General features: G+C 41.4%; 1 long non-coding RNA gene and 1 pseudogene across 1 annotated transcript; both read left to right on the forward strand.

The window, feature by feature from the left end:
* Window positions 1–13,144: 13,144 nt before the first annotated feature.
* Window positions 13,145–13,821, forward strand: LOC119769561 (annotated as a pseudogene).
* Window positions 13,822–18,321: 4,500 nt separating this feature from the next.
* LOC119765197 lies at window positions 18,322–19,115 on the forward strand. The gene is made up of 4 exons (XR_005276560.1): window positions 18,322–18,425; window positions 18,484–18,559; window positions 18,617–18,734; window positions 18,827–19,115. It is a non-coding gene; the product is annotated as an uncharacterized LOC119765197 (long non-coding RNA).
* Window positions 19,116–21,984: the final 2,869 nt, after the last annotated feature.

The following is a 21,984-nucleotide window of genomic DNA, read 5'->3' on the forward strand; positions in this document are numbered from 1 at the left end:
CACTTAAGTGATATTTATGTACTTTTTTGAAGCCGGATCTCACTTAAATGTATGTAAACTATGTCCAGATCCATCATCCAGCCCATCGTTAGATAGGTAATCAAAAGACCTTTCCAATGAGTCCAAAACATTGAAGATCTAGCAACCCTGCCTCAAGTTATGACCACTTAAGTGATATTTATGTACTTTTTTGAAGCCGGATCTCACTTAAATGTATGTAAAATATGTCCGGATCCATCATCCAGCCCATCGTTGGATAGGTAATCAAAATACCTTTCCAATGAGTCCAAAACATTGAAGATCTAGCAACCCTGTCTCAAGTTATGACCACTTAAGTGATATTTATGTACTTTTTTGAAGCCGGATCTCACTTAAATGCATGTAAAGTATGTCTGGATCCATCATCCACACCATCGTTAGATAGGTAATCAAAATACCTTTCCAATGAGTCCAAAACATTAAAGATCTGGCAACCCTGTCTGAAGTTATGACCACTTAAGTGTTATTTATGTACTTTTTTGAAGCCGGATCTCACTTAAATGTATGTAAACTATGTCCGGATCCATTATCCAGCCCATCGTTGGATAGGTAATTGAAAGATCTTTCCAATGAGTCCAAAACATTGAAGATCTGGCAACGCTGTATCAAGCTATTACCACTTAAGTGATATTTATGTACTTTTTTGAAGCCGGATCTCACTTAAATGTATGCAAACTATGTCCGAGTCTGTCATCCAACTCATCGTTGGATAGGTAATCAAAATACCTTTCCAATGAGTCCAAAACATTGAAGATCTGGCAACCCTGTCTCAAGTTATGACCACTTAAGTGATATTTATGTACTTTTTTGAAGCCGGATCTCACTTAAATGTATGTAAACTATGTCCGGATCCATCATCCAGCCCATCGTTGGATAGGTAATCAAAATACCTTTCCAATGAGTACAAAACATTGAAGATCTAGCAACCCTGTCTCAAGTTATGACCACTTAAGTGATATTTATGTACTTTTTTGAAGCCGGATCTCACTTAAATGTATGTAAAATATGTCCGGATCCATCATCCAGCCCATCGTTGGATAGGTAATCAAAATACCTTTCCAATGAGTCCAAAACATTGAAGATCTAGCAACCCTGTCTCAAGTTATGACCACTTAAGTGATATTTATGTACTTCTTTGATGCCGGATCTCACTTAAATGTATGTAAACTATGTCCGGATCCATTATCCAACCCATCGTTGGATAGGTAATTGAAAGAACTTTCCAATGAGTCCAAATTATTGAAGATCTGGCAACCCTGTCTCAAGTTATTACCACTTAAGTGATATTTATGTACTTTTTTGAAGCCGGATCTCACTTAAATGCATGTAAAGTATGTCCGGATCCATCATCCACACCATCGTTGGATAGGTAATCAAAATACCTTTCCAATGAGTCCAAAACATTAAAGATCTGGCAACCCTGTCTGAAGTTATGACCACTTAAGTGTTATTTATGTACTTTTTTGAAGCCGGATCTCACTTAAATGTATGTAAACTATGTCCGGATCCATTATCCAGCCCATCGTTGGATAGGTAATTGAAAGATCTTTCCAATGAGTCCAAAACATTGAAGATCTGGCAACGCTGTATCAAGCTATTACCACTTAAGTGATATTTATGTACTTTTTTGAAGCCGGATCTCACTTAAATGCATGTAAACTATGTCCGGATCCATCATCCAACCCATCGTTGGATAGGTAATTAAAATACCTTTCCAATGAATCCAAAACATTGAAGATCTGGCAACCCTGTCTCAAGTTATGAACACTTAAGTGATATTTATGTACTTTTTTGAAGCCGGATCTCACTTAAATGTATGCAAACTATGTCCGGATCCTTCATCCAGCCCATCGTTGGATAGGTAATTGAAAGACCTTTCCAATGAGTCCAAATTATTGAAGATCTGGCAACCCTGTCTCAAGTTATTACCACTTAAGTGATATTTATGTACTTTTTTGATGCCGGATCTCGTTTAAATGCATGTAAACTATGTCCGAGTCTGTCATCCAACTCATCGTTGGATAGGTAATCAAAATACCTTTCCAATGAGTCCAAAACATTGAAGATCTGGCAACCCTGTCTCAAGTTATGACCACTTAAGTGATATTTATGTACTTTTTTGAAGCCGGATCTCACTTAAATGTATGTAAACTATGTCCGGATCCATCATCCAGCCCATCGTTGGATAGGTAATCAAAATACCTTTCCAATGAGTACAAAACATTGAAGATCTGGCAACCCTGTCTCAAGTTATTACCACTTAAGTGATATTTATGTACTTTTTTGATGCCGGATCTCACTTAAATGCATGTAAACTATGTCCGGATCCATCATCCAACCCATCGTTGGATAGGTAATCAAAATACCTTTCCAATGAGTTCAAAACATTGAAGATCTGGCAACCCTGTCTCAAGTTATGACCACTTAAGTGACATTTGTGTATTTTTTTATTGAGAAACAAGCCTTACCTGACAAATTTCGTTCTGCCTTTTTTCGTTTGTTGAAGTTTTTGACTTTTTTGCTTATTCAGCCTCCTGTGATCAAAACTTAATTTTAACCTTTCCCATACAATCTGCAAATTTTCCGGAATCGGTTGTAACTTTTTGGCACTCACAAACTTACCATACGAATCCAACGCAACATAAAGCACCTCGATCGGACGTTCCGTGTTGAATTGATTCGCGTTCGAACAAAACCGTCGAAATTTTGTATATATATATAGAAGATAGATAGAATTTGTGTCCAAACCCATCATATCACCAAATGTTGGTAAAAAGTGAGGAAGGCAACAGCCACATAGGTGGATTAAGTTAGTTTTTCATTTAAATGTGAAGACTATGGCTTGTTATTTAATTTTTTATATTTTTTTATTTTTTTGCCCCCCCCCCCTTGACCTCGGCTAGGGCCGAGGGACAAAAACTTTTTTAAATATTTGCATCGGGCTTAACAACACTTTTGAAAACATTGGAAAAATCACATAGATTATGTCAAACCTCTAACCCAAATTCGCCTTTCTCATGTTTTTCAAAGCTCAAAAACTAGACCTTAAATAGATTTTTGACTAATTTGAAGATGACAGCTTGTTAAAAGATGGAAAAATGGTTGAAAGAGCTTCTTAAAAAAACGAAAATAAATCACAATTGGAAAGCAACCACTGAAAGCATTAAGTTGAATTTTTCATATCTGGAAAAGGTCAAAAGTATAAATTTTTAGAAGGATCGTAAATATTTAACCCAAAGAAAAACAAACCCTCGACCAAGCCACGTGCGGTCATGCACATACATCTTTCAGCCAAGACAGACGTGAAGCTGGGCAGTACGAATTTCTTTCCATTTTCCGGCGAAAATAATTATCACATTTTTCACTTCGTCCCGCCGTCGGTCGTCATTTTGGGATATTTCCAAGAAGAAGCAAATTGGTCAAAATATGAGCTGGGGGTCGCTGAACTCTTCGGTTATTTTTTGCGACTCAGCAAGGCTCGTGTATCGAGTAGGTACCAGCTCTCGAGTATCAAAAGCTATACGCTGATTGACGAGATAAAGTTTTTGCACAGCTTTTTTTTAACTCGATCGCGGGCTGAATAGACTTTTGGGGGCTGATTCATCAGTGGTGATTTTCACGCATTGACAAGCGAATAAAAACGGCCAGCTGGACCATCTGCGATGGAGCAGTGAAAGTTCTGCTGGGGCATGTGCCCGATTCAACCCAGTACGGAGGAAGGCTTATTGAGGTCTGCCAAATTTGGGCCTGAATGCAGCGTACAGATGATGATTACCGCCTTTGTTTGCACTGTTGATTATGAAACACGACAACTTAAATGAAATTACTAGTTTGAACTTAAAAATCTTACCCATTTATAAGAAAGCTCAATGATACAGTCATACCAATAATGTAATGAAACCCAACTAAAGGTGACTGAACTCCATTCCCGATGCTTCTCGTGTCCAACCCCTTTCTCATTCGACCAACATTTCTTCCACTCTAATCTAACACATTGCGGTCGCAGCATGATGCAGCAGCATCACCACGGAAGAAGGCATAGAAGCACGCAACTCAAACCTCTCGATACTTGAATAGAGATGCCTCTTACGCATAGCTAATACCTACCTTCTGTACTAGCCACGGCGGTTGGGCTGTTGGTGGCTCGCAGGAGAGGAGCGTTCCGTTTTGAAAGTATCCCATGATCTACGCTGGTTGACCCGAGTATTGGGAAATATCAATATCGTATATTGAAACAATTAATAGATTCTATTACTGATGTCTTGTTTTTAACATGATTTAAGTCACTTTCTTAAAGACTTCAGCGTACAAGTTGCAGTCACTACTTTGTTATCTCTCCGTTCTCAGGACCCCAACTCATAGGCCTTGGCTTTGAACGTGCGATGGAGAGGTTCACCATCAACAAAATTATCCAAATTCATGCTCGTATACCCCAGCAAAGTTCAGTCTCCAGTGCAGTGATAGTATCTTAGTTTTGAACCAACCAGCCAGCCAGTCAGCTGGCAAAAGGCAATGATCTCTTACGTGAGCCGACTGCACGATCCGTAATTTCTGCGCTCTGTGTGACGTCAAAGAAAGAAGCAGCTACGACTAAAAGGGGCAAAGGCAATAATTGCGGGGGTCATTTTTTGTTGTTGTGTGGTTTGTGGTGATGTAAACGGCGGCGGTCAAAGTACGGAAAATTAGGGGGCCCGACCATTACGTGACTGGGTGGACTTTCTTAGACTTTTTCTTCTTCTCGAGTTCAACACGCAGAGTTATGAATATCGACCATTAACGACCTGGAACCCGCGGGGATAGTCTCAACCGGACCTCGGACGTAACGCAAGGTTTTATCTGATTTGGACTGATTAACTTGTTACTTACGCAATGGTTTGGCAACAACATGATCGACCTGTGGTCAGACTTCATGCTCAAGCTTTTGATTTATGCAACAACTATAATATTTTCAACTATGAGTACCGTCAACTGGGCGGATCAAAAGTTTTGAATTGCTGTAAGTGCGACAACAGGACGTAGGGAATTCTGGTCAGAACGTATTTGACACACGTACATGTGAGATTACCGTACACTAAATCCCCTCAATTGCGCTCTTCATGGGGGGTGCAAACCGGAGGGAGCGCAATTCTAAGGAGTTGTATTGCGGGGTAAAACGGTTTTTAATGTAATTTAATTACATACAAAAAAACAATTGTATAAGGGGTCATTCACAAAACATGGATATGGGGCCATCCTTAAATCTAAGTTTCCAAGAACTCCCGGCTGTCAGGGCCTATATATGTACATGATCAACGGGGGTCTATATGGGTGTATTAACCATCGGTATAGCTTCAGTGAACCACGATGGATACCCTTCGCCATGTTGGATTGTTCTAGGTCGTCCAGGAACTCCCTTAAGTCATGGCCTGGATAAAGTAGACACCCAGGCCATGACTTCCTGAAGCTCCTGGATAATCCAAAACATCAAAACATGCTGCAGAGTATCCATCGTGGTTCACTGAAGTTACGTGACGCTATTCCAAAGGTAATACAGAGATATATAGGCCCTGACTGCCGGGAGTACTTGTATGACTCATACCAATCCAACATGGTACAGAGTATCCATCTTGGTCCATTGAAGCTACCTGAAGCTATACCGATGATTGATACACCCATATTAGCCCGAGTCAAAAAATAAAAATGCTCAAATCATAAATATTGTGAGATTGCCCAAAAGAGTACCGTTGCATCTTTCAATTACGATAATTTTGATACCCAAACATGTATAGTAGAGTGTAACAAAAATGACTTTTTGGCGGGCATTCAGAGGTTTGTTCCGGTGGGCGTATAGAGCCAAAATCCAAAATATGAGCTTTTTTTTTTTGTTCGATGCCACTATCCACTGCGACCAGGAATTAGATCTATTGCGGACTTGCAATTCTATTTATAGAATCACAAAGGCTTCTTCTGTTATTAGGCAGATGGGACACGCACACACGCTATTGTTGAGCGAGTGTGTCGAGCGATCCACTGCCGTAACTTCGCCGCCGAAGAGGTTTGAATGTTTTTTCAATCCTCTTTGGCTCTGCCTTTTCCACTCTGTACTGTCCAAATGTATCGCTAGAACCGAAGTGCACATTTTACGTTTACTTCTACCCAGCTAGCCCTTGAATTCTGGTTTCTGAAAAACTCGTCCCTTCAAAGCACTTTTTGCGATCGGGCCGTGGAGCTCTGCAGGGCAATTATACAGAGAACAGTTGGTCCTTATACATGTGAAAAGTACAGGGGAAAGGATGTGCCGAGCCATGTGGGTTTGAAACCACGACCTTCCGCTTATAAAGCGAAACCTGTAACCATTAGACCACAGGAGATCGGCAAATATGAGCTTGATTGGACGTAACAGGAGCTGGCGCTTTGCATTTGAATTTTAAATTGGATTTAACCCGTATTTTTTTTTCATAAGCTTCTCTTTTTGAGGCGTTTTGGCCACTGCAGCGTTTATTTTCAACATCATTGGCGTGTAGGCCAGATTCTTGCGCAAATTTTTGTATGTATCACTTTGAAATTTGGAGCACCCTGCAGCTTGGTACAGACCTTCAAAGTTTGCCTTTATTTGAGAAATCGTCCCCGGTCGTTTAATCCCATTTCAAGTTTTAGCTCCTGTTACGTCCAATCAAGCTCAGATTTTGGATTTGGGCTCAATACGCCCCCCGGAACAAACCTCTGAATGCCCGACAAAAAGTCATTTCTGTTGTTTTTGTTTTGTTTTTGTTCCAGGGGAAAGTAGTATTTGGCGCAAGTAAAGAGTAAAGACCTCTCGCGCTACAACAACAACAAATCGTGTTCATTCGTTCATTAAAACAGTCATCCCATTGAGTGACTTAAATTAATTAATTAATAAATGACCGCCACTCAACCACCGGACCATGGTGGCCGACACGGCAAAGGCGCAGTTCAATATGCCGAAGGTCTCGGGTTCGAGTCTCGGTATCTACACATTTTTTTGTAGGATGATTTTTTTTGGAAAATGAACTCACGAGTAAAGTACTCACGGTAATTTCGGGATTAATCCTCTCAGTCCGTTCACAGTACCATTTTACTACCGAACCATGCTCTTTATCCTCTCGTATACCGATGCCCAGTTTTGGGTGTAAAAATGATCTGTTCATGCTTATTTTTCTCATAAGGTTTGCTTTTCCATTACTTCACAATCCCCATGTCGGATATGTTTCAATTGGCAATCATAAGACATCCAATCATCCATTCACATGCAATTTCCATCATCCCTGGGCGCAATGAAACGGCAGTAAAATGATTTTCAATTGCGCTCCCCTTCAAAGTGCGTATCATGTGCTGCTTTATTGGAAATCGATTATTGAAAAAAAAAAATCTGTTGCTCTCACTCGTAGAGATGGCTCCTGTATTCCGGATCATTACCATGCTGGTCATCGCTGGTGGGTCTACTGTGGAATGTTAAACGAAACTGCAATTTTAAATATTTTTATATTGTAAGCAGGGTTGAATCTTTGTTGAAGAAACAAATTTACTTTAAATAATTGATTTAAATTCTTTTTTGAAAAAAAAAAACAGTTTTACCTAAGCAAAATAAACTCCACATAGCTAAAATCAGGATGATTTTTTATTTATTAATAAAGTTAAAATATTTTTGAAAATTCATCACTTCCAGCTTAAGCTGAGCACCATTTTCCGTTCCGTGGCATATAGTACCTCACTGGCTGACCAACTGGCCTAGCCACGGGGCACGGGAAGGTGGCAACAACGGTGGCGTTGGAGCGTATAGGTTATTGCCTTTTTGTTCCCATTTTGCGAACGATTTTATCCGCGCAGCAGCAGCAGAATCCGTTTTGTGGCATTTATGGTGCGCGCACCGGCTCTTTCAGGTCGAAACTTTTGCCACCTGGTTTGAAAGTTTTAAAATTTTTGTTTGTTTTTTTTGCGTGCTGCAGAAATAGCCCGCGATTTGGGGTATAAATTGCAACCTGGACTGGCACGTGCAGAAGAAACGGGTCTCGAGAGATTTGTGTGGATTAGACACGTTTCAAGTTTGTATTGCCTGGTTTTTAAGGTGCCATTTTCATTTAAACCAAAGCAACAAACAACAAACAACAAACAACAAACAACAAACAACAAACAACAAACAACAAACAACAAACAACAAACAACAAACAACAAACAACAAACAACAAACAACAAACAACAAACAACAAACAACAAACAACAAACAACAAACAACAAACAACAAACAACAAACAACAAACAACAAACAACAAACAACAAACAACAAACAACAAACAACAAACAACAAACAACAAACAACAAACAACAAACAACAAACAACAAACAACAAACAACAAACAACAAACAACAAACAACAAACAACAAACAACAAACAACAAACAACAAACAACAAACAACAAACAACAAACAACAAACAACAAACAACAAACAACAAACAACAAACAACAAACAACAAACAACAAACAACAAACAACAAACAACAAACAACAAACAACAAACAACAAACAACAAACAACAAACAACAAACAACAAACAACAAACAACAAACAACAAACAACAAACAAAAAACAACAAACAACAAACAACAAACAACAAACAACAAACAACAAACAACAAACAACAAACAACAAACAACAAACAAAAAACAACAAAACAATCATTAACCTTGAAGACCATGCCATCACCGCAAAGCAATTTCAAACGGTCCCATCCTTCTGAAGCTCTAAACGGCTATTGTCATCGGCGGTGTGAAGTAGCTAATCGCATAATCAACTGGCTTCTGTGGCAGCAGTCAGCGGAGAAGCCGCCAAGCCACTTTGCATAATTTTGTCGTCCTCTTCCCCCTCCTGAGACCAATGCAATTTGAATATTTCACGGATAATTACCACCCAGCCAGAGCGGGGAGCCAAGACGCCCGCCACCAACGTTGACACAGTGAATTATGCAAAAACAACACAAAGTTGACAGAAGAAAAGCACAACCCTGACAGTGACTTTGTCGCGCGTCGTCGTCGCGATCGGGAACAAGAGATTAACGGAACGATGAGCTTTTTTGTCGTGCTTCTTCTTCTTCTTCGATGAGCTTTTTCTTTCACATTCCACTGTTTGTCCTCTGATTCGATTCATCTTTGCTCGCAGCGTCGTGATTTATGAATGGCGGCACCGACACACTAACGATGAATTAATTAACCCAATAGGGTTAACGAGCGAGCTAATTCGACGAAAGAAACGAACAGCCGAACTGGGCTTGCAAAAGCAAGCGGAATTGCCGATACGGTTAATTTGCGCCCAACCAGATTAGCATCTAATTGGGCGACTTTTTTTTTGCTTTCTTTTTCATTTATTGCATGTTACAGATTTGGCCTTTGGCCAACATCTTTGGGACCCATTCGATCTGCACCTTCAAGCGATTTGTAATTTTGCTCACATAAATGCGCAGAAAAAAATTCGATTGTGAACAACGGGATGAATTGGGGGAATATAAGATAAGAAGAATAGTAAAAATTTAATCGGTTGAAATCAATCGAGATGCTTCCATTCAGGAACACAGTTTTTTATTTAATAAATATCAAAAACGCTTAGAAGTTTCGAAATTTGTCAATTTATCCGCCAATTTTGGACCCTTTTCAGTCCCACAGTGAAATTACCCTATCCTGATTGTCTGGTTGGGGCGCGCAAAGAGGCTTGGCACTCCGGTGCAAAAATTATCGATCTTGTTATTGAAAGCGAAAGTTTTATTTCGTTTTTTTTCTTCATTGGCTGCAGTCCTCCTCGCCCCTGTTGCCATGCCAGAGCAGACGGAGGTCCGTTTGATCACCTCCGACGAACTACCGAGATCCGCTTTCGGAGCATACGTGCGTGTGAGTTTGTGTGGTGCGAAGAAAGCACCCAGGAGTTGTACGTGCGTAGTGACCACGAGTGGCCCGCCGCCGGCACGTTTGGCACCCACTTTGTGATGCAGAGTTGAATAATGCAAAGGCGATCCCATTGATTTTATTTAGCTAAAATTGTATGCAAAAGAACGAAGTTTCTTGCAATTATAATTTGAAAAAATGATTGCATAATTTTTTTTTCTTTTTTTTTATTTCTTCCATAAATGATAATACACTCAAACCCCGATGGTTTGACACCAACCGTTGTCAAACGAACGGGGTCACTTTTTGATTTGACACCCCTTTTACACAGAGTTCACACACACTACCAAACGTTTGTTTTGTTAGTTTGCAAGAGCGCCGTGTAAAAAGTGACAGTTCGTCACTTTTTAGTTTGCCTTTGACCAACCAACGGGGTACAAACTCACTCAGTCGCCAGCCAGCGACAAGTTAAGACGTGTTTTGCTCGTGTTGTCATCTCGCGTGCTTGGAAGTTTTTGACAGATGGAGGTGGAGGAATCCTCCGAGGAGGAAGATTTTCGTCCCGTCCGCGGGAATCAGAAGCGGAAGAAGTCCAGCGAGGTCAATGGAATCGGCATCGAAGGAGAAAAAGTTGAGAAGACCCTGCTTAACAACAACAAGTTCAGCCCGCTAGCGGATAACAAAAACAACAACAATGCCAGCCCAGCAGGAGGAGGGGACGCCCCGGCGGTTCCACCACCCGTCCAGTCGGCAGGTAAACAAAAGCAACCACCTTTGGTGGTGAAGAACACCACGTTTTTTTACAAGCTCGTGGCGATAGTGGAAAGTTGTAAATTAGGTTTCAACCCGATTTACAAACTAACCCGATTTGGAACCAAGGTGACCTGCTTCTCTGTCAAAGATTTTGACAAGTTGCAAGAGCTACTCAAGAAGAAGAAAGTGGAATTCTACACCCACGATCGGCGGAGCGAACGAAATCATCGGGTGGTTCTTCGTGGTTTTCCTGATGAACTGAAACCGGACGAGGTCAAGTACCTTCTGAAGAGGGATCTCAAGCTGGACGCGCTGGAGGTGCATATCATCAAGCGGAAGGAAAAGTCCACCGTGGACGAAACTCCGTACATTGTGGTCTTCTCCAAGGGATACACCAATCTGAAGAAGCTCTCTGCAATGAAAGTTGTGGCAAGCACTATCATCCGGTCGGAGGCCTACCGGAACAAGCGGCCGAACGTGACCCAGTGCAGGAACTGCTTGCAGCTGGGCCATGGAACCAGGAACTGTCACCTGAAAGGGAGGTGCAACAACTGTGGGGATCCCCACAAGACGGACGAGTGCAAAGTCCAAGAAGCCGAGCCGAAGCGGTGTGCCAACTGCTCTGGAGCCCACGAAGCCACGGACCGCAGCTGCCCTAAGCGTGCGGACTTCATTCGGAGGCGCCAGCAGGCGTCGAAACTGAAACCGCCGGCAAGGAAGGCGGAGAAGCAGAGTCCAGCAGTTCCGGCGTTTACGCCGGCGGAGTTCCCTCCGCTGCCGGGCGCAGTTCCGGACGGAAAATCCAAGGATCGCCCTCGTCCCGCAGGAAGCAGCCAAGGTGGCCCCCGAGACGGTGGAGCCACGGAGAAGGAAGCCGGGGAGGTACTCTACAGTTCGGTTGAGCTGTGGGGGATTTTCTCCGAGTACATCGGCAGGTTCAAGACCTGCAAGACCAGCTTGGACCAAGTAACCCTCGTCAGTTACATGATCTCTAAGTATGGAATTTAAGGAGTTTTTTTTTTTTGTTATTATATATTGTTTTACTGATCCTTGGTCCCAACCTGGTCACAGCACCTAAAAGGACCTAATAAAAATAAGTTAAGAAAAAAAAAACGGGGTACAAACTAAAAAAGTGTCAAACGAAAAAGTGACCAACCACCGGGGGTTGTGTGTATAGTATCATTCTTATTTTGTTTAATGTTACACACAGTTTAAACATAACTTTCTTTGCGTAATTTGCTTTGCTTTTGGTTTCTTAAAATTTATACGTTTTATTGGAAATAATTCGGGTCAAATGAAAATACAGGGGAGGAACGATGCGTGGACATACCGTAACAAATCCGATTGCGATTTTTTAAGTAGTGATTTGTTGCTTGGAGCAGTGAAGAGGTAAAAATTTTGTATCAAAGGGGTTTTATGTAAAATTGGATGCCTGATTCGATCGCGTACTCGACATTCTTAATTAAAACGCATTAGAAAAAACCCACGGACTTTAACAATTTCAGCAACGCACCCAATTAATATTTTAGGATTTATCAAAGTTGTCACAACCGCTGTAAAACGAATCAGCCAAAACCAACAGTAAAACCACTTAGTCGTAACCAAGGTCGTAACAGTTTTTTATTGCACTAAAAGTGCAGAAATTGCTGGCAACAATGTCTATGGCACGTTCTGAAATGCCGCGCGGCGTGTACCTTTGAAAGAAACGGTCAATGTGGAAAAATACATTTCAAACGTCTTTTGTCAGACAGGTTTTATTTTGGCATATAATTAGTCTTCGTCTTGCCGAATGATAAGTTTGAAACGATTTCGCATGCCTAATGGCACTTGACAGCTACAACACCCTTGTTTTAGAGAAGCATGTAATAAAACCGTTTGGCATGACATTGCCATCGAGCTTTCAAGACGCTCTTATAAACTTTCATAAAGCCTTATTGAATGCCATTTTTCTTTTATTGGCACACGGTTTTATGTGTGAGGCATATAAACTTCTTAGAACCTTTTAATCAGCCCATGATGCCATGCCAACATAAAACTTATAAGCAATCAAGGTGCCATCACAAAACCTCAATAAAACTAGGTGTTCGGCCAGGGGGCCGACTCAGAGAAGACCGGATCCACTGGCGACCAACCTTCCAGCAGCAACAATGCGGACGAGCGGACCAGAGTTCGGAGAGACTAAAAACAACTGGGTTTTGGTGGCTCCTCCAGACGACTTGTCTGGCCGGAGGCTAGATTTAAAAGAGGTCGTTTATTGCACGAACCTTAACTTAAATACATTTCACAATATTCAAACAACACTCAAATAATCACAGATCGAAGGTCAGCAATAACAAAGATTTCTACGTTGTGTTCTAAATTGACGTCAATTGACGTTATCACCACACCGCTGTCGGGGGGCTTTTGTTTACGCTAATTTACACCACGGAACACTAAAGATGTTAGGGTTCCAACACAAGGTAATGGACAGTTGGTTTAAAAATGTTATTATCGCCGCGGAGTGCGATTCAAATTCGTCAGGACGAAATTGTCCATTACGTCAAAGAGCTGCTCTCGTTCCCGTAGGACCTGTTCAATCTTGTCTTTCTGGATGAGGTGAGCTTTGACAACCGTGACATGCTGCGGACCAAGGGGTACGGAATCGTTGGCCAGAAGGTGATTTATCGTGGAGAGTTCTGCCGCAAGCCTCGTGCATCTATGCTTTGCTTTCTGGGTTCCGGTGGAATGCTGGATAGTTTCTGGACTGAAGGCACTTTTACAAGGATTAAATTCTTTGAGTGCTGCCGTACATTTGCCCTCAAGAACAAAGAAGTCCAGCGCTATCCGGGATTCCAATCTGTATGGATCTTGGACGGGGCCAAGATCCACTGCGATCGTAAATCGTCAAATATCTGAGGAGGCTTTTTGCTTATATTCCTTCCAGCTTATTGCCCATTTTTAATCCCCTGGAAGTAGTTTTCGGTTTGATTTAGAAGGATTTGCGGCGGCAGCACCGGCAGAATGTTCCCGTGATACACGATGCGGTGAGCCGTTCAAAATTTACCCGTGTTTGCCACTTTTCGAGCACTGTGGCTATTATGCCGGAGGAACTTTTTTGGCAGAGAAAGGGATTGGACAAGATCCGAAGCAATTTGGACTCAATATTCTACCATGAAGAATAAGTTATATAAAAATAAAGAAACAATACCAAATCCCTCCAGTTTATTTATTCCACGAATGTAATATTATCACGAAACATTCCTTAAACATAATGATCATCGAAGCAATTGGTGACTTCGGCGGCCAATTGCTGGCTTAATTCACTCTCCTCCGGTTGCATCACAGTCTTCATTGCGGAAACGATTCCATTGCTTGCTTCCGCCTCCGCTTCCATTACTTCGAGCCTCTTGAAAGCCTCCTGAAGAACAACCATAGCTGTAGAGGATTCCATTTTGAGCTCTCGTATCTGTCGCAAGTTCCGGGAGTTGATCGTGTTGGCCACAACCATCCCTCGATGCACACCATCTAAGCGTGCTGCCTCTGAGACCCCCACCTATCGAAAATACTTGGAGATTGGAAGGTTCGGTGCCTTCTTCATGCCTTCTTGCTCGTGGGCGGGGGCAGCATGAATGACACTGGCCCACATCAACCACGAACTAAAGTGGCCTTCTAGGTGAGGGTGTCCGTCGTGCAGCTCGTTCGCCAGAGAAGATTAGTCTCGCATTGAGTTTGTCCCTGCACGGTCAGGTTTGCAGGGAGTGCTTCAACACATCGTTGAATTGGTTCTTGTTTTCTACGTCCAGAGAGTACGCGAAAACAAAAATCTTTATCAATTGGTCGCGCCACCTTAGCAGCAATCTTGCAGTGAGATTTTCAATGCCGTAAGTCTTCCGAGCATTCATGTCTTGCAAAAGGAAGAACTTTCCTACGTCATCGAATTTGGGTTTCTCATCGACGGCCCATTTGGGGACGTTGTCGTGGAAGACAACTTGCCGTTTGACCAGATCCTTTCCTGTATCCCAAAGACACTCGATAACGTCCTCAATCGAATCTCCAACGACTCTGGTCGACGAATTTTCTTTGGGTCTGAGCTGGTTCCGGAACAACTTTTGACAGAACACAGCATTGAAGGAGAAGAGTTTTTCGCATCTGGGCCCCTTCGGCTTCGAGCACTCTGCCACAGGCTGCGGATCTTCCTCGGCCAGATCCTCTTGCTCATCGTCATCCAAGAAGGGGTCAATTGTCAATTGCACCCGTATCGTCTTCCTCCTCCTTCTCCTCTACGAGCAAATGCTCAACTTCTTCGTAGCTTCCATCTGAATCCAGCTGGATCGGATTGTAGTTTCCACTGGAAAATTGAAAAATTCTATAACATTATCTTATTTACCGGTACGTAAATTAAATATAAGTGTATAAATTAGAAAATAAAACAAACTTACTCAATTTCCGAAAGCGACATTGCTGCAAGTTTAATTTGTGACTTTTTGTTTGTTTATATTTTGCAGTGACGTTTGACGCACCAAGTCAGTACACTCAAAAAGAGGATTGGTTAGATTTTTTCGCAAGTACCCCGAGAGTGCCGCTCTTATATAATACAATACTTGGGCATTCTCATGAAAATTGGATAAACTTTTCGAAAACAAAAACTAACTTGATCCACATGTGTGGTTGGTGCCTTCCTCACTACTTTCTGAAAATGAATCACATAAATAAAAGATCTCGTAATAATTTTCATCTGAATTATTCATTGTTTGGAAAATACATCATTACATAAGACAGGGTTGCCAAATCTTCAATGTTTTGGACTCATTGGAAAGGTTTTTTTTATTAACTAACTAACGATGGGTTGAATGGCGGTTTCGGACATTTTTTACGTACAAGTTAGTGAGATCCGCCTTCAAAAAAGCACTTAAATATCACTTAGGTGGTCATAACATGAGACAGGGTTGCCAGTTTTTCAACGTTTTGGACTCGTTGGAAAGGTTTTTCGATTACCTAACCAACGATAGGTCGGATGATGGACCTGGACATAGTTAACATACATTTAAGTGAGATCCGGCTTCAAAAAATACTTAAATATCACTTAAGTGGTCATAACCTGAGACTGAGTTGCCAGATCTTCAATAACTTATCGAAACTTAAATTTTATTGAAACTTAATCTATGGGACCCTGAACTAAGTCTAATGTGACTGGTTTGACCAAAATCGTTTCAGCCAATGCTGAGAAAACTGAGAGAAATAATTGGTAACACACATACATACAGACATTTGTTCAGTTTTTGATTCTGAGTCGATAGGTATACGTGAAGTGGGTCTGCGAGCTTTTTATAAAAAAGTTTTTTAGAGCAGGGTTCTAGCCATACCTCGGTGAGGAAGGCAACATATTTTCAAAAGCAATTGAAAGACTTTAAAGGGTTTATATTTTGAGAAACTAGGTTAAAATTAATTAATTTTATATTGATTTTGTCGAAATTCCGAGTATTTATAAAAGATTCTAAATATATTTAAAATGAAGGAAAATGTGTTATAGATTGCTTTCAGTAAGGTGGAGTTTAGGAAATTAGGAAGTTTCAAAATTCATTTGTAAGGGCCCAACCAAAAATATATATATATATATTTTTTAGTTTTTACTACGGATTTATTATTATTATTATTATTATTATTGTATTACATAATCACCGATTGCACAACTCCACATCAGCACATCATAAAAGAAAGCCGGAAAAAGGGCCCTCCGTTCAACCGGTATCCCTTTGATGGAAACTCTCGTATGGACGACGTCCATTCCGAGACAATTTTCCGCATTTCTCACGACTCGACGACGCTGCTGGTGAACGCCACCGGATTGACCGGTCACTCGCCGACGACAACGTCTGCCGCCGTCGACGGTGCGGAACGTGTTTCGTAACATGCGGGCTGCCTTCACGTGCGTGTGCTGCACGTGTGCAGTTCGTCTTGGGTTGTTGTAAGAAGTGTTGAGTGATGATAATGAATTTCAATTTAAGTATTGATACAAATCAAATATCAAATTTCATGAAATGATATATTTCAATAATATTAAAAGTAACAATTTTTTATTAAACCCACAGTTTGGTTTACTAAGTAGAAGTCATACATCCTCAACGTCCATTTCATGACTCTTTGGACTACCACCGCCGAGAGTGTGTTACCCTCTTCGAACAACCGCAACAAGTCCACGCTCTTGGACCCCGACACTCTGACACTGGCCGCGGGTCTGTGTACAAATGTGAAGTTTTTTATTCATACATTTTCTTCACTGTAACTTACTTCTTTCACTTTCACCGCGCGTCATCTAGATCCGGCTATATGTGGGAATGTGGTATGTAATGTTCCACCTCTCTTCCACCTCGAAAAAAAAACCAGGTTTCGTACAGGCATCATTCGTGAACGAACCCAAGCGACGTCCGGACCTGAGCTAGCCAGCAGGAATCATTGATTGCTGATTGCCGCCGTCGGTTCATGTCTTTAAGACCCAGAGGGTTACGCTTCGGTTTAAACTTCTTTTGCTTTACCTCTTCATTTCAACCCAGCTTCATAAAACCGTTCCGGAAAAACCGGTCAAAGATCGGCGGGTTTCATTAACAAATTTGATTTTACGGTGCAACCGCGGTCGCGTGAATGTGTGTGTGTCTACAGGTAGATTCATCTTAATTGGGTGTTGGACTGTGAGCCCCCAAATTGAACTGCTTGTAGGAGGGAGAGCTACGTTGATTAGTTTTTGCATTACGGGGTCAAAAGGTGGAAAAAAATGGTTAAGGGGTTACATACATGTAGAAAATCACAAAATTTCGTAATTCAGAAAATTATTAAATCCACTTAAAAGATGATTTTCAATCACTCCTGAAAGTTTCATGAAGATACTTCATGATTAAACTGAGTAAGAAACGATTTAAGCTCAAAATTTTGCCATGCGCAAAGGGAACTGCCAAACTTTCTGAGCGTTTTTCTCTGAACACCGAGTTGATTTACGGGTGCCACGATATCTCGAGATGGGGTGGACCAAATTGGCTGAAATTTGGGTTGAAGACTTGTAACCTACCGTTGATCACCTGATCGAGCAGATTATCCTTTGTCCGCGTTAACAGTCAGTTTGGCCATCCTGAATAAAGTCAGATTGAAATTCTCTTTACTACAATCTGTTAAATCTAGCAAAACAATGCCAAAGGGCCGTTGTGGGTTTGTAAACAAAGAGTGTATCCCTCTCATGCCAGATGTAAACATCCTCTAGCGTAAGCAGGACACACTCTTTGTTTACAAACCCACAACGGCCCTTTGGCATTGTTTTGCTTGAAATTCCACTACTCAAACAACACGCACACTATACAAAGATCATCATAAGATTGTCCATAGCCAATTGTTGGACGATCAATCCTGGTAATCCCCTGGTGCACACGATCTCAGTTAAGGCATTCGAGAAGAAAGCACATCAAAACTGACTGATGGAAATTTGGTCACAATTGTGGACAAGAAGGCTGATCGAAGAATAAACAAGGTTTAGAATTGCGCGTCCACCCTAACGACGCTGGATCTCACTCTCTGAAACTGATAACTCCTTATCGCCGAACACCAGTTGAGCAGCGAAAGTTGAGATTGAGCCCACGAGGGAGAAGCATTAAAAGCGGACATCACACTAGCATCGCTAGTAGTTATCGGTTGAGCGTCAAGCAGACTAGTGTTGCTTTTGGCTGGAGGTCCACGAATCTCGCTGGAAGTGTGATCGAGTGATAAAAAGAAGAGTGCGCGTTCAAGAAGTCTGACCGATGTAAGGAGATCGTGGGTTTTAGCAATTCTTTTGTTAATTATAATTTTTTGTTAACTAGAGCGTGATTAGCCCCTGAGGGCATGTGCTTGAGCTGCGGTACTGTGTAAGAACAGCCGTCTCGCCACAGTGGGCAGGTAATATTGGACTACTGCTTGGGGAAAATAGCTTCTAATGTGATAAACCCTGTTTAGTAAGAGCTGAGTCGAACATTGTGGAAAAACGAACTACGAGCGGATGAGGAAACTACTAACTGTTTTACGGAGGATTGCAATGCGGCGTTTTGAGTAGACGCACTGAACACTGAGATCGGTAAGCCAAGAACTCCACTTAAACGTCCAATTTGAAGATCGAGGGCTCATATTAGCATCTGGCATTGTCTAATCGAAACAATGTGCCGCCAGGCCTTCTCTTCTATTCTACTGCTAAATTTTCCATCATGGCTGACCAAGCTGTGGTGTGGTTGTGGAGTGCGATGGGGACATCCTGCCGACGGAAGCGGCGGGGAATGCACCGGTTGGCCGGCGCAAGGATGCCGGTGGCCTACCAGGATTCTGCCCGGGCAGTTCACCGTTGGAGCAGCCGCCGTGGGATACTCTGACACTCACACAACACACTTAGGTTAGGCACGCCATCTAGTGGATAAGGACGCCAAATAGTTATTAATTCGCCAAATAGATGTAAGTACGTTTAAACAAGTCTCTCGGTGTTTTCTGTTTGTAAAAATTTGAATGTTTCTTTATTTGGGAGGGCTCGATTAGTAAAAATTGGTTCCATTGGAAACGAACCTTAGGTAGTTTGCTTCTCTGTGGTTTGGGGACGGGAAACCAATACCATTGCAACTCCTAAAACTTCTTTTGTACTGATCTCATGCGTGCTTCAGAAATGAGGAAGTGACAGACTCTCAAGACATATCTCGTGTGCATGACGAAGCCCGATTTTTTTAATTTTGCTTGTTTATAAAACACAAAAATCAAAAACTGACGATTTTTGCCTTCCTCACCTTACTGAGGAAAGGCTATAAAATCACTCGAAAAACGAAATTCTTAATTTGACCTCCTAGACCCACCTTCATGTATACTTATTGACTCATAATCAAATTTTGAGCAAATGTCTGTGTGTGTGGTGGGATGTTGATCAAAAAAATTTGCACTGAGTTATCTCGGCACTGGCTGACCCGATTTGGACCGTTTTGGTCTCATTTGATCCGTCTTGGGGTCCCATAAGTCGCTATTGAAAATGATAAAGTTTAGTTAAGTACTTCAAAAGCTATGCTAAAAAAACGAATTTAACAAAAGTCCGGAAGATTGTAAAAAGGGTGGTTTTTGTAAGAAACCTCGTCATGTTATACATTTTTAGAAAGGTATTTAAAAAACCTTTTCAACGAGTTCAAAAGATTGAAGATCTGACAACCCTATCAAAAGTTATAAGCACTTAAGTGTTATTTATGGACTTTTTAGAGGCCGGATCTCATATATTTCGATGAAAACGTTGTCCGGATCTATCATGCGACTTATCGTTGGATAGGTAATCAAAAGACCTTTCCAACGAGTTCTGTAAATTGAAGATCTGACGACCCTATCAAAAGTTATAAGCACTTAAGTGTTATTTATGAACTTTTTGAAGGCCGGAACTCATATATTTCAATGAAAACGTTGTCTGGATCCATCATGCGACCTATCGTTGGATAGGTATTTGAAAGACCTTTTCAACGAGTTCAAAAGATTGAAGATCTGACAACCCTATCAAAAGTTATAAGCACTTAAGTGTTATTTATTAACTTTTTAGAGGCCGGATCTCATATATTTCGATGATAACGTTGTCCGGATCTATCATGCGAACTGTCGTTGGATACGTAATCAAAAGTCCTTTCCAACGAGTTCAGTAGATTGAAGATCTGACGACCCTATCAAAAGTTATAAGCACTTAAGTGTTATTTATGAACTTTGTGGAGGCCGGATCTCAGAAATTACCTAGCATTACACTCAAAATGTGAGGAAGGCAATAACCACCTAATGGCGGATTAAGTAACGTTTTTATATGAAAAACACAAAAGTATTTTTATCTTTTTTTAAAATAAACTTTTTGAATATCGGCCTTCGTCATGCACACAGGACTGGTTTAACGAGTCTTCATCAAAAGTTTGAGCCAATTTGGTCTAGGCAGTGTTGAGATATCGTGGCACCCGTTTTTATAAACTGCTCACTTCAAACAGCTATGTCTCGGCAATGATACAACCAAATGTCTTCAAATTTGTTTTGTTAATAGATGAAAATGTATATTTCAATCCCCTGAAAACAGAGGAAGCCTGGCAACATTGCCCACGAGCGGTTGATTGCTTTGCGGTGCGCCGGGATTTTCGTGATTTTGTAGTGTTTTCGGAAGTTTTTGGTGTTGGTTGTGTGCTCGAAATGTGGACGTTTTATAGAAGTTGCCCGGGAAGATGAAGGTTTTCCAACAACAAGGGTTTTTCCGCCTGTTCTTGGAATAAAGTTTCGGTGGTCCGGTGTTTTTCTTTTTTTCCTTTTTTTTTTTCATTCATCCATCGAAGTGTGGTCGGCGCGTTGCAACCGTGCATCATTTGTGCAAGTGTCAAACGGAGGCTTCACTTTCCTGCAGGGCTGAGGAGTGGCGTCCGCCGTCCATCAGTGACGTTTGTTCGTTTTGAGTAAGGGAGAGAGAGCATCGTCAGTGTTTGGTGTCATCGCGCTTTGTTGGTAAACAGATGACATGCTGGCGCTGTGCTCTAACGGTGGTGGGTGGTGTTGACTACCGAGTCTGGGTGTTGGGTGGGAAGCTCATTGGTTTAGTGATGTTGGTTTGCGAGTGATCGGTGGCGGTTGTGTTTCAAAGATGGAAGGTGGACTTCTTCATCTTTGAAAGCGAAAAATTTCTGCGAGTGAAGGATTATCAACTATCATCTGGTGAGTTCGTTCCATGTTGCGTGTTTACTTGATTTTTTTTTAAGTATGTGTGGGAGATATAGGTCCTTTTTTGTGAATTCTATTTTTTAATGTTCTTGTTATTTTTTTGTTTTGTTTTATTTATTTCTGCCTTTAAAAATTGTCCACGTTGTGTTCGGGTCGTCGCCAACTATTAACGGTTTAAATTGTTTCTACACATTGGCAATTACTTTAAATCAATTCGATTTGATTTTTGAACAATCAAGTGAGTTCATTGATCATTAGTGCAGTACCTATGAGGACGCGCAGTCCTGTTTTTTGTGTTATCTTCGTCTCTTTTGTGTCGCTGTTTGTGTGCATGGGGTGATTGGTCTTCTTCTTTTTCTTTTTCATTTTACTTAGTTCGCGCGTTCGTTGGCCGATGAGATTTTTTTGTTCTCTTTATATAGTTTTCGATAAAAACGATCCGAGTTCGTTAGGTTTATCGCGTAACAAAATTATTTTGTTTCATCAAGAACGTCGTGTGGTGCGCGAGTCTTTTTTGTGTTGAAAAGACCTTCCCATAGCTCCGTAGCTCGGTGGCTCGACGTCGGTTGTTTGTGTGTTAAGCCCTCTCCATAGCATCGTAGCTCGAGAGGCAACGAAAATCAATACCTTAT

Source organism: Culex quinquefasciatus, chromosome 1 (genome assembly GCF_015732765.1).
Source record: "Culex quinquefasciatus strain JHB chromosome 1, VPISU_Cqui_1.0_pri_paternal, whole genome shotgun sequence".
Taxonomy (NCBI): domain Eukaryota; kingdom Metazoa; phylum Arthropoda; class Insecta; order Diptera; family Culicidae; genus Culex; species Culex quinquefasciatus.